The sequence below is a fragment of the Dufourea novaeangliae genome, unplaced genomic scaffold (assembly GCF_001272555.1).
Source record: "Dufourea novaeangliae isolate 0120121106 unplaced genomic scaffold, ASM127255v1 scaffold24, whole genome shotgun sequence".
Taxonomy (NCBI): Eukaryota; Metazoa; Arthropoda; class Insecta; order Hymenoptera; family Halictidae; genus Dufourea; species Dufourea novaeangliae.
Genome location: NW_015373905.1, coordinates 20,314 through 32,466, shown reverse-complemented (window position 1 = coordinate 32,466; position 12,153 = coordinate 20,314).

Here is a 12,153-nt window from a genome sequence, read left to right as displayed (position 1 = left end):
TAGATTTACCCTTAAATCAATTACATTAAATGTAGTTAGTAATATTGGGTTCATGTATCTACAAAATAAACAATAAAATGATATCAAATTCTATTTCATATACTGAAATATTAATCATTTCAGTTAGTAGAATAAGATTCCCTATTCATACGTCTTTTGTATACCTTGTGTTATGTCACCGCAAGAAATTTCATTACAGCGACCAACCATAGTATGCGGTCCTACACATGGTTCACCTTTAACATTAGGGGCTGGAGAATTACAACGGCGCTTTCTAGTTCCTGTACCACCGTTACAACTTGCACTGCATGCCCAAGGGCCCCATTCTGACCAGCCACCATCAATTGGAAGTCCATCTATATCTATAAAAAATTAACATTACTAGTGTAAGTTAGATGTAACATTGAATAAGGATACATTTAGTATTCCTACGTAATTTCGAAATAGTTGATTTTACCCATTGGTACACAATTTACGGACCAAGTAACCCAGCCGCCATTATCAACTCCGATGGAGAAGAAATAGAACAGAAGAGGATTAACGTGTTCATAGTGAAATACGTTTGTTGCATTACAGAATACATCGATAGTGCTTCCGGACCACCTTAAAAAGTTCAAAAGGGATTTGTCAATTACCTACTACAGTAAATCTTCGATGAGTGTTCGAAGTCTTCTCGGCATTAAACGTTAAATATTTTATAAACAAATATCATTGGCTTCAGAATTCCAAGCTCTATCACTGTGAATCACAGTCTGTGATAAATCTTATTAAAAAATCCGAGTTATACTTGGGGACCTCTCTTTGTTAGTGCCGAGGAGCCGTCGAAGTTCGAACATTCATTTAGTATTTACTGTCCTACGAAATGATTTTGCATATGCAGGATGCTAGACAGCAGTTAAGAATAAATTTAATGTGTGATCTTATACGACAAAAGAAGACGAAAATTAAGTGTATGAAAATTGCGGCGGAGTATTGCCTTTTAAATTATAAATATGTAATTTAAAGTTCACATTGCAATTCGTCTATCATCAGCGTGCGTAAGGCATGTATGATCGAACGTTTTTAATTACATACAATCTATATTTTGGAGGAAATTGTACCAAACAAGAAGTACTACAAATTGGAAAAATTGGAATTTTAAACAAAAGTATTTTACTAAATTACTAAAGAATTGGCAAACACAAACGGTCACACTTGGTACGCGCAACGTGAATTTCGGCTGGCCATGCGCTCGAAATATGCCGCGGACAATAGTGTACCTAACCCAGACCAGTTCTGAACAGTTCAATTCATTAAAAACTGTACATTTACTTTCTTAATAATGATTGAGTGTTTATTTACGTATAAATCTTTTACTAGGAAACACAAATGAAAGTAACGATATATACACATAAACGAATGTCGTATATCAGTGTTTGTGAAATTCAATATGAGTTTGAAGCTTTTATTAATTTGCTTCTTGTATTATAAATCTGTTTACTTACCGTATGGTTATATTAGTCCACGAATTTATTGTAAATAATGGTGTTGATGCCTTCTGTCTATGAAAAATTGTTACATTAGGATACGCATTCCTTGTGAACAACATCCAATTATCCCTTTCGCTAAGCGTAAGTGCATAAAACCTGTATAAAAAGCATTATCAACTTGATCTCAAATTTTAACAGATTATAACAAAAAGATTTTTTTAAGAATATCTTTGCAGGTCAAATGTAGACAGTAAAGTGAATAGATGTTTTTCCAGGATCCAGAATATCTACTTGACGAGAGATCTACGGGCTAGTAATAAAAATGTCAGATATTTCTTGGAGTAACATTTCGGAATTTGTTGACACTTGCATATGTTGTAGCCTTTACTGATTGTAAACGTATTTCGAAAAATTTTTGAAAATTTAAAGAACCGTTGATTTTACAGCTGTTTGAAATATAGTGTCAAAATTTGTTCATTAAATCATATCTGTTGAACTACCAAACAGATTAAAATGAGCTTTGTGGGTGTACAGTGGAGATATAGGAGTACCTACCTAACAAAAATTATTTTAGTTACATGAGAAGGATTTTAATTAAGCCATTGAGTACCACTGTCGCCGCCGTGTGTTTTGGTGAACTATTTCGCTTCCCTTTTTTGCTTTTCACTTTGAACATTATTTAAACATATTTAGATGTCTATAATATAATAATAATTTATATTATTTTGTTCGCAAGAGTCCAGAGAATTAATTCGTGTAAAAAGAAATTGAATAACTATTACTGTAAAAGCACAACACAGCTCCAAATCAATTGCTTAATTTCAGTGTGGTTGACCCCTGTTTCGTCCCAGTGCTGCCTCATTTCGGTGCTGCACTGAGATATCTCGCATGTTATCCGTGCTACCCGGACAAAATGCTGCACTAGCACCATCTTAGGGTAGCCGTAGACATATATGTATAGACGGAGCATAAGCTACCACTATGGGCGAGGGGACCGTAGGATTGGAGGGGAAAAGACAGCGGTCGTTAGATATACGTCGGTTAGCTTCGTATGCATTCGGCTCGATTCGGCTCGTTATTAATGGCTGGTGTGCCGTACTATTATTTAATGCTTTATACTATTTATTAATTTTGTTAAATACATATATCTATACAAACTACATAACATACAGAATTTTTAACGTATAATAAGTTTATTCTTTTCATCTCTCATAGCATACATGTATGTAACGTGATTGTATACCCGAATAGCAGCGAAAAGGAACGAAGTTACCCGATTTATAACTAAACACCCCCTTACCGCGAATCTTACTCCCCCGCTCAGTTCATGCTCCGTCTATATATGTCTATGAGGGCAGCACCAGCACCGTTCCAGGACAGCCCCAGCACAGAGCTACACGGAGCCAGTGAGTGGTTCCCGAATTCGCTACAAGGAGCTTGTGCGATATTCATTCATCACCCAACAGTAAGCAATCGTGAGCTAAAATATTTATTTACCCTGGGATAGCAGGCAACATAAGCAGCGGTATAGTAATTGCGCCTTTTCCTCGAAGATGAAATGTCACTTGATCTGGTCGTTCCACTTCCTTTTTGCTCCACGCCGATATCGATAAAATTCTTGTATATCGGTCAGTTCTTGTATTTTCAAGAGGACAACCTATTCATATTAATGAGAATTGCGACTGCCGAATGTAGAATGCACACAATACCGAATGTATGCTCGTTACTGAGCGGGGATTCTTATACAATATGCTCTCTTATCTCCCAACTGCAGTTGAGCTATGACGTCGTTGTTTAGCTCGTCAGATTGTAAATGGATCAGTTTAAACAAAACGTTTGTGCAATTCCATTTCACAGCCAAAATTATTTAGACTAATTCATGAGAATATTGTAGTCTATTGACTTCGTTGTTATAAGTATAAAAAGATGCCAGCCATCTGTAGCTGAAACTAGCTTTAACTTATTTTTTCAAAATTGAACTTATACCACTTTAAAAAGAAAACGGCTCATGTATTCTAAACATACCTGTATCATAATCAACCGCAACGCCAATAGTCCGTCCCCTTTCACTGCTATAGTGATAATATACTGGCAAAAAAACACTTGGTGGATCTTTATGGCTCCATTCAAATAATGGAATAGGTTCATCTTCATAATAAAGTAACACTTGCCCTCTAGGAATACTAAGGGTAAAGGTGCTCCATTTCCCCAAATAAAGCAAGTGTGGCAGAGTTTTTTTCTTGACTAACGCAACAGCTGTAAGTGTATAGATGGGAGGATTTTATTGCAAATAAAATGTAAATACAGTGATGCTCTTTCCGGCTGACTTCATTGTGGAACAAATTTGAACCTTGATTCTGTCTTGCAATATCCACTAGGTGAACCTTATAGAGTTTCTTTATTATACCAATTACCTTCAGTTTCCGATTCATAGTAGAGAAGTACTTTTTCATTATCCAAAGCTCCTATTTTAAGAATATAACGTGATTTCAAACCATCATCAGCTGTAAACACAAATACAATGCAATCAGGTTGATCCGGTTCCCAAGTTTTCAGAGCAAAGCGTACACCTTCAAAACGGTATTCAGGTAATACATATAAGCGTCTTTTTGCAGCATCTCCTCTGACAAGAATCGTATATTCTTCTAGAAATCACAAACAATGGTTATCCATTAGATATTGTGAAGTATCATTAGAGTTTTAAATTGTATAAACATACAACTTATTTACATATTCCGTAACTAAAATTGTGCAGTCTTTGTCGCCTGAGTCGGCGTCATTGTTTATTATTCGACCTTTGCAAGGCTTTTCTTACATTCACGTTGTGACATGCTTACCTGGTCGTTCACAATCTCTAACATTGCAAAGATCTTGTGGCACAGAAAGGTCCGTTGTGTAACACCAAGTACCAGCAATATTACGTGACGGATTTCTGCAATAATTGCTAGCATTTTTAGCACTTCCGTCTGGATAAAGGCTGTCATTAAAGTGTTCACGTTTAACGGTTCCCACGGATTTGAGTTTCGGTACAGGCACGTATTTTGGAGTATATTCTCGAGTGTATATTGTGGTGCTTCGTGTTGTTGTTTTTGTACCAGACATTACTGGATGTGAGTCCCCTGGTGGTCCTAGTTTTGTTGGCGGCTTCACACGACTTGGTCTTTGTGTACGCTTTGAAGTTGTGTGTACTGTTGTAAATTCCAGCTCTTCAGTTCTTTGCGGCGCAATGTCATCATCAGTTAGCCAATAATCGCAGGTTCGACCTGAACGCGTTTCCGAAAGCGTTCCTACATAATCGTTCGCTGTTCCAGCCATGCGGCATTCTAGAAATAAAATACAAAATTAACAACACCTTTAAATACATGGAAAAGTTCATTCAACAATTAAAAATTAATAGAAGACATCCTAGTAAATGTTAATTGCTATATGTATCTAAATTGAAAATTATAAACTACGAGGGGTGTTTTTAAAGTCCTGGAACTTGTGTTCTCGGTACCAAACGTCCTCCCCCATTGTTCATTGACGCTGAAATTACATACAGAGCTCTCGTGATTACTGACTCTTTGTTGATATGCGATTATTGTCCAGGCGTCATCCCCACCACTGGGGGGAGGGAGAGCTTGGAGGGGGGGGGGCGTGGAACTCGGCAACCGCATACTTTGTTGCTGCGACGCGCCGAGACGGCTTCCCGTTCACTAGCCGATGACTGAACGTTAGAAGCCCACAAAAAGGTTACATTCTCGGGAATCGGTGAGACAATACTAATGCAACGATAAAACTTTTTTATTTTTGGTCCTTTATTAATGATACTTTTATGAGCATATTGGTGAGATTATTCTGATTAAAATAATATTAATAATAATATTTCTGATTAAGGCTTGTCTTTTTCTACGTTCGGAATACTACAAAGGCGAGTGTCGAGGCTCGAGCTTCGGGTAAAAAACGTATTCACGTGGGTCAGAAGCGTTTCGCGTGATCCACGATTATAGTCCCTGCGTGGACTCGAGTTCGGGACAATAATCGAGAGAGCTCTGTAATATGTATATTGGGCGGGTAAAGCACTCATGGGTAAACTTCACTACAACGAGGTCTGGTCAGTATAAACACCGATAAACACTACACGTTGAAAGAATAAGAATTTTAGAAAGTGTGAGGGTGGGACAGACGTCAATGAAAACACACAAGATGGCTGCTCAAGTCACATTTTGTCAAATATCACACAATTTAATGGTTTTCTCGACAAAAGCAGAATAGACCACTCTGCCTACCACTGACACACTATCATGGAAATGCGATTTTTTTCATTGCTGAACAGTCTGTGTGTGTGACGGATGAAGAGAGGGAGAAAGTACAGGTTCTCTTTAGGCTGCTCAACAAGAGCAAGCAACCGTTGACACGTTTATGGTTATGGGAGTTAAACGACAACACATGTGGCTTGTCTCTCGACTGTAGCAACGAGCGATTCACCCTGTATAAAGGTTTTACTTCTTAACTGAAATTACCTGAAGATCTACAGTATCGAATAGGACAATACTGTTTCGAAATAGTTACACTTTCCCAAGGTGTAAATGAATAACAATAAGGTCCACTTGGATCTCGAGCGGGATTTCTGCATTTATTTAATGCTTTCAAAGCAGATCCATCAACAAACTTATTGTCAGTTTTTTCATCTTTCGGCACCTTGTTAAAAAATAATCAGTATTAAAAAATTAAACAGGGATTAATTATGCACCGGTGACCATGTTTCCGTACTCAGAGGGTTAATAGTACCGGAGGACCATAGTGGGGGTAACTCGGGAGGGGAAATTCTACTCTCCGAGCTACAGTTGCCCAGCTCTGCGGTACTATGTCTCGTTCAGTTTGACCATTTTTAATTTATAGAGATATTTCAAGGATTAAAGGCTACTTTAAATATTATTTTTGATTGTACTTCTTACCTCTTTCGAGATCCATGGAATACAAGGTACTTCATTAATACTTGTCCATTGAGCACCTTTATAGAAATAATCTTTCAAATCAGAAATACAATTTGGCGGTGAAGGTGTTTCTACAGCATCTGCAGCTATTAATACATTACATGAAAATACTTTTACCAACAAATCATTTTCTTAACAAAGAGATGCATTTTCTTAAACATTCGAAGTCCAGTAATTTTTATTTGAAGGGTGTTGTAATTAAATAATTTTCATAATACTGAAATTGTTTGAGTCAGAAATCTAGCGCACATTCAATGATAAGCAAATGTTGTTTCAAGATCTTTCTAGTGAAGTTTTACCTTCCGGAGAACAAAATAATGTCCATTGAGCTATAGTGTTTTTACTTCCAACACTGAACCATCTTAGAGTAGCGAACAATATGTTATTTATGTAAAATAGTTCGACAGTTGCCCTGGCCTTATGATAAAATAAACGGAAGTGATCTCCAAAAATGCTAAAATATGTAGGACATTAGTAAAATATAAACATACATTAAGGGGCTATTAGTGTGACGGCTATATAATAAGGCAATTTTTGGGAATTTTTTAAAGAAAAACTATTGAACTTATCAATTTGAATAATATATATATTTACTAAATAATATTTGTAAAGTATGCTATATTTTTATAAAGTAAAAACGATGTATTTTTTAAAAGTTACAGTTCGTTTGTGAGAGCGTCTTAACGAAATTTCCTTTCCATGGCGGCCATAGTATAGACTCTTGTGGTTGTGTGAAATACTAAAAAACAAATATTTTCTTAATTTGTATGTATGTGGCTATAGCCCGTACCAGAATAATTTAAAAAATTTGAGAAATAAAAAAATGGCGCCTTCCAAAAAACAAAAGGTTTAATTTATTTGCATAAAAATGGCTGGCTTTTTAACCCGCAAAATTGTAATTTTTATCTGATTCTTTTCATCTGATGAACAGATATGCCAAGTTTGAACCGAATCGGTCAATTAGTTTTTAAGTTATCATGGCCGCCGATTAAGAAAAAGTAGCTGCGAAAAAAACGCGATTAAAGTTTCAAGTACTGTTTTAGATCATAAAAAAAGAAATGTTTCATACTTACAGCTTATCGCCTATTCCGGGCCATATAAAACATCTTCCTCTTCCTCAAAAAATTGTTACAAATTGCAAAAAAGAAAAATCCGATTTTCTGAAACCGTCACACTAGCATAGCCCTTTAATATTTAGTTTCACGCTGATACGTGACCACGAACCTAATACTAAATTCTCTCCAGGACCAAAAATCAAGAATGCTTTTGCTTGGAATTTCTTTTAAAAAATGTTCAGCCGAATCTTCGTCCTCTTGATACGTAAGCGTCGAAATATCTTTGCCTATTGTTACCTATATTAAAAATAAATGTTAAAATTATTCTGAATATCTGAATTGAAAATAACAACGTAATTGTAAAAACCTAGGAAAGAAAAGGATATCAAACAAGCGGAATTTAAACTCGCGATTGTTGTTTGGATTCCCATGACACGTGACTCAGTGAGTTTATGGATTCACTAAAATTATTTGGCGAGCGGAAATTGGTGAGCCATGGGAGTTTCGATGGCGCAGCTACGCTCATCGTTCCCCGATGCTCGTACACTCTGGTATGTAATGGATCACCTTGCTCGAACGTATAGCGGAACATTATTGTATTTGGTTTTTGTTTGCGCATATTGTATATTTCGTACATACTTCGAACATAAAATTATCATGACCTATATTATTTATAATGTACCTGTTTATTATTATTACTACATGGAAGTTTTTACCGTTACACATGGATATTCCATTCCAGGTGTCCGATACAGTCTTATGTGAATATTCTGGCTTGCCCGAACAAAAACTCGAACATCGTTTGTATCATTATTCTTTTCCATGGTCCATACTCTGGAAAAGTCAATCCCAAACGTTGTATGGATTTCACATTCTGAAAGAATGGCAATATAAAATGAAAATTGCTTAACGATTCTCTTGCTAATTTAACAGCTGGAGTAATCAACGATTCGTTTTATGCTTGGTGTGGGGAAGGTATATTCAATGAAATTAGCAAAAAAGTAAGGTGATCGCACAATATTCTCACATAATAACCAGGAGTGTGCGGGTACCGAAATTACGGGATTCCCGAGACTCTGGTCGGGTCGGGATAAGTCGGGCGAGAGCGGTCGGGATCTCGACAGTATAAATCACATCGGGATCCCGACAGATGTCGTAACGTATTCGGGTCCCGAAGCGATTTATACCGACGGAATCCCGGCCGCTTTCGACGGGACCCGATCCCGAAATGTCGGGCACCCGACATCCCTGATAACAACTCTTTTCAACCAACAGAAAACAATTCAATCGTATGATGTATCTAAAGAGAAAAATATTCTTCAAACGATATGCCCAGATGAAATTTATCACAGTATTAAAATTGGAAGGATGGATAAGAATAAAAGAGGAAAGTACATTTCATCCTATATGCGTTACGAATGTTAAAAAATAAAGTGAAATACCATTGTGTTATTAAACTGTACACTTAAGATGAAATTCTGAAGCAACATATATTTTTAAGAATCTACGAGTATATCAAGTCTAATATCTTTTCTGTTTCATTCAATTTGGTTTCCATTTACGTGTTCCTTTTGTAATTTTAGTCATTATATACAATAGGGCCAACCTAACCTATTTCAATGACCTTGATATATGTTATGAAGGTCAATGCTCTGAGTAATTTTATACATATATGCATTATGAAATTCCTATGGTGCAAAATGTACGCTTGCTTTCGCACAACATGAAAAAGAGACAAGAGTGTGCTATCATTTTATCCCAAACTGTACGTTTTTGAGGGAAAGAAGTGCTCCACAAAACCCCAGTTCCTTGAAGTCCATAATATAAGAACGTTTCCGGGTACAAGCTCGTAATGCTGTGTTTCCTTTTGTATTCTTGCATCAGTATAGGCTTCAAACGACCTTCAATACCGGCAGATATAAAACCACCTCCCCACGTTATCCATATTCCTGTCCATTTTGTACCGAGCAAAATTTCCGGTGTATTTTCAAAGACGTCTTCATCCTAGGACAAGTAATACAAGGTTGCAAAACATAAAAGTTATACACAATTTATTCCTCACTATGCAACAATTTCTGCTGGGTGTTAAAAAGGAATATTCAATATTTATATGGTACATAGAGCACACTTGTAAGAGCGTTGGAAAAAATGAGGGCCCACGCGAGTTTCGAACCCATGACCCTCGCGCCGAAAGCCGAGAATCTACGGCAATGATAGGCAACCGGGCCCGCTAGGACATACTGCCTGTAGTGATGGGTAGTCGAGCCGAGCAGTTCGAGCTGTATCAGAAGCTTTCGATTCACCGGCTCGGCTCGGCTGGTCAAGCGGGTCGAAATGACAGTTTTATGAGGTGACAGCGCAGACACGAGGCTCTGGCACGCGAAGCCTCGGCGCGTAGAGTTATCTTATAATAACATCTCGCCTTGCCGAGGCCCGTCGCCAGCGTTTCTTAGCGCGGAACGATGATGTCAACCGGTATCGATACGACTCCAGCCGAGCCGAGCTTCCCCCTCTAAAGCTCTGCTCGGCTCGAGCCGTATCGATTACCCATCACTAGACACATCACGAGTAGAGATGGCGTGCAAAATCACTAACGGTGATTTATTTTATCACAGTGATCACCGAATCACGATCACGGTCGTGATTTAACTTCATTCACAACCGTGATTGCGATTTTTTTATCATGAGTGAATTTGCTCACTGCGATCGTAAGTCCTTGATCTTTAAACAGAAAAACGTATTCAATATGATTTTACGATGAATTACATTACTATTTGTGTTTGTAAAAATCAGTAGAAAAAACAAGAAATTCTAAAAGAATGATTTACTAGGTAACATGTAGATTATAATTTATTCATTATTTTTCATTGTATCTAATTATTCCTTCACTTTATACTATAAAAAATTATTTAAAAATTTGATATAGATGATACTAACATCGTATTTTGGGAAGGTCTGTCGACTGCCAGAATTTGCAAAAACTAATTCTACACCCGCACTCCAATCTTCAGCTATTTTTTCAGCAGAGGCAGGAACTGGTAACAAGCTAAGTAAAATTTTCGCTGCTCCCTAAAAAGAATGTTTGTTTCCTGTTAATACAACATTTAGTTATATTTTTAAATATTTTTTTACTATCTTATATTTTATAATACCTAATAGGACAAAATTTATTTTTTTACTTGCATCAACCTTGAGCACTTGTAACAATACGAGAGGCAAGAAATTAGAATTTTACTGTTCTTAAGACAAATAAGGCATATTTCAATAACACTGTTCAACAAGTAAAATACCTCATAACATACAGTGTGTTTTAGAATCATTAGCTGTTAAAATATTGAACAAATTTGTAACGTTCCTACTCTGACAGAGTGAATGTGTACATATTGTATAGTTAATGTTTAATATGCACATTTTTCTCGTCGCTAGGGTCCCATAACTTCATCCAAAATGTGGTGTTACCGCTAGGTGCATTTAATTTCGTTAATACTGAATAATCGGATCCGTTCTTGGAAAATGTTAAGTATTCTGAAAAATAAAGAGTAACATAAATATAATTTACATATATGGTATTATTGTACAGAGCTGGAATCGGGGTCTGAACGAGACAACCGAAACAGATTAGACCGACAAGTCCAAACTCCGTTCCACGAGAGAAAGGACTCGCCAACCCTTATATACTACAAACGTTAACAGTACGCTCTGCTACATGGACCATCGATGGTTCACGGCACTGAATGGAAAGTCACGCGAATATATGCAGGGGCACGGAATATGTTAAACTGTGAAAGGGTTAAATTGAAATTTGAAATACCTTTAGCATCGCAGAATGGAATATCACAATAGTCTTTTTCGACATACTCAGAATCCTCTTGTTCAACATAACACCATGGACCTCCACTGTCACCAGAAGGGTTTCTGCAAAAATGTTTAGCCTTCTTGCGAGATTCTTCGGGGAATTTCTCTTCATCGAACTTCGAGATCTGCGAGAATAATACTAACATTTAAAATAATGCTCTTTCTTGTCATGTTATTACGTAATTACTCGAAATTTGCAACTTAAGCTTCGCAGAGCAGTGTTTGAATTCAACTGACCCAAGTTTTTACCAGCTCCATATAACACATTAATGTACAAATCGAGTTTAAGCTAAGAGTCTTTATACTGAGTTATATAAAAAAAGCAGGCCTATTTGAATGATTGCCTACGAAAATATGTTCAAAAAGTAGGAAGCATCCCTGTGTCTATTTAGACCCCTACCCAAACGGATCCAGACGCCGCTGCTGTACGGAAAGAAAAAAAGCGTCCGCTTTCTGCAGGCTAACCCTTTCACGCCGCAGTAAGCTTTAAACGCAGCAGCGTGCCTCGGTTCTGGTAAACGGGTAAAAGATTACTACTCGGGTTTGAGGGTAATACGGTTACGGGTACCCGATACTCGTATGATACGGATAATTGATGAAATACAGTTAATCGTATTAATTTTATTTGACAGTAGAATAACAGTTCAATAATTTTGTGGGCCTTTTTTATATTGCCATTTCGGTTACATGATACTTTATTACAAAAAATAATAATTTGACTTTATCAGGTTAAAATTTGTTGTTATTATTAGGTGTACCAATGAGTAGTCCATTATTTTTTGGATAGAATTCAAATAC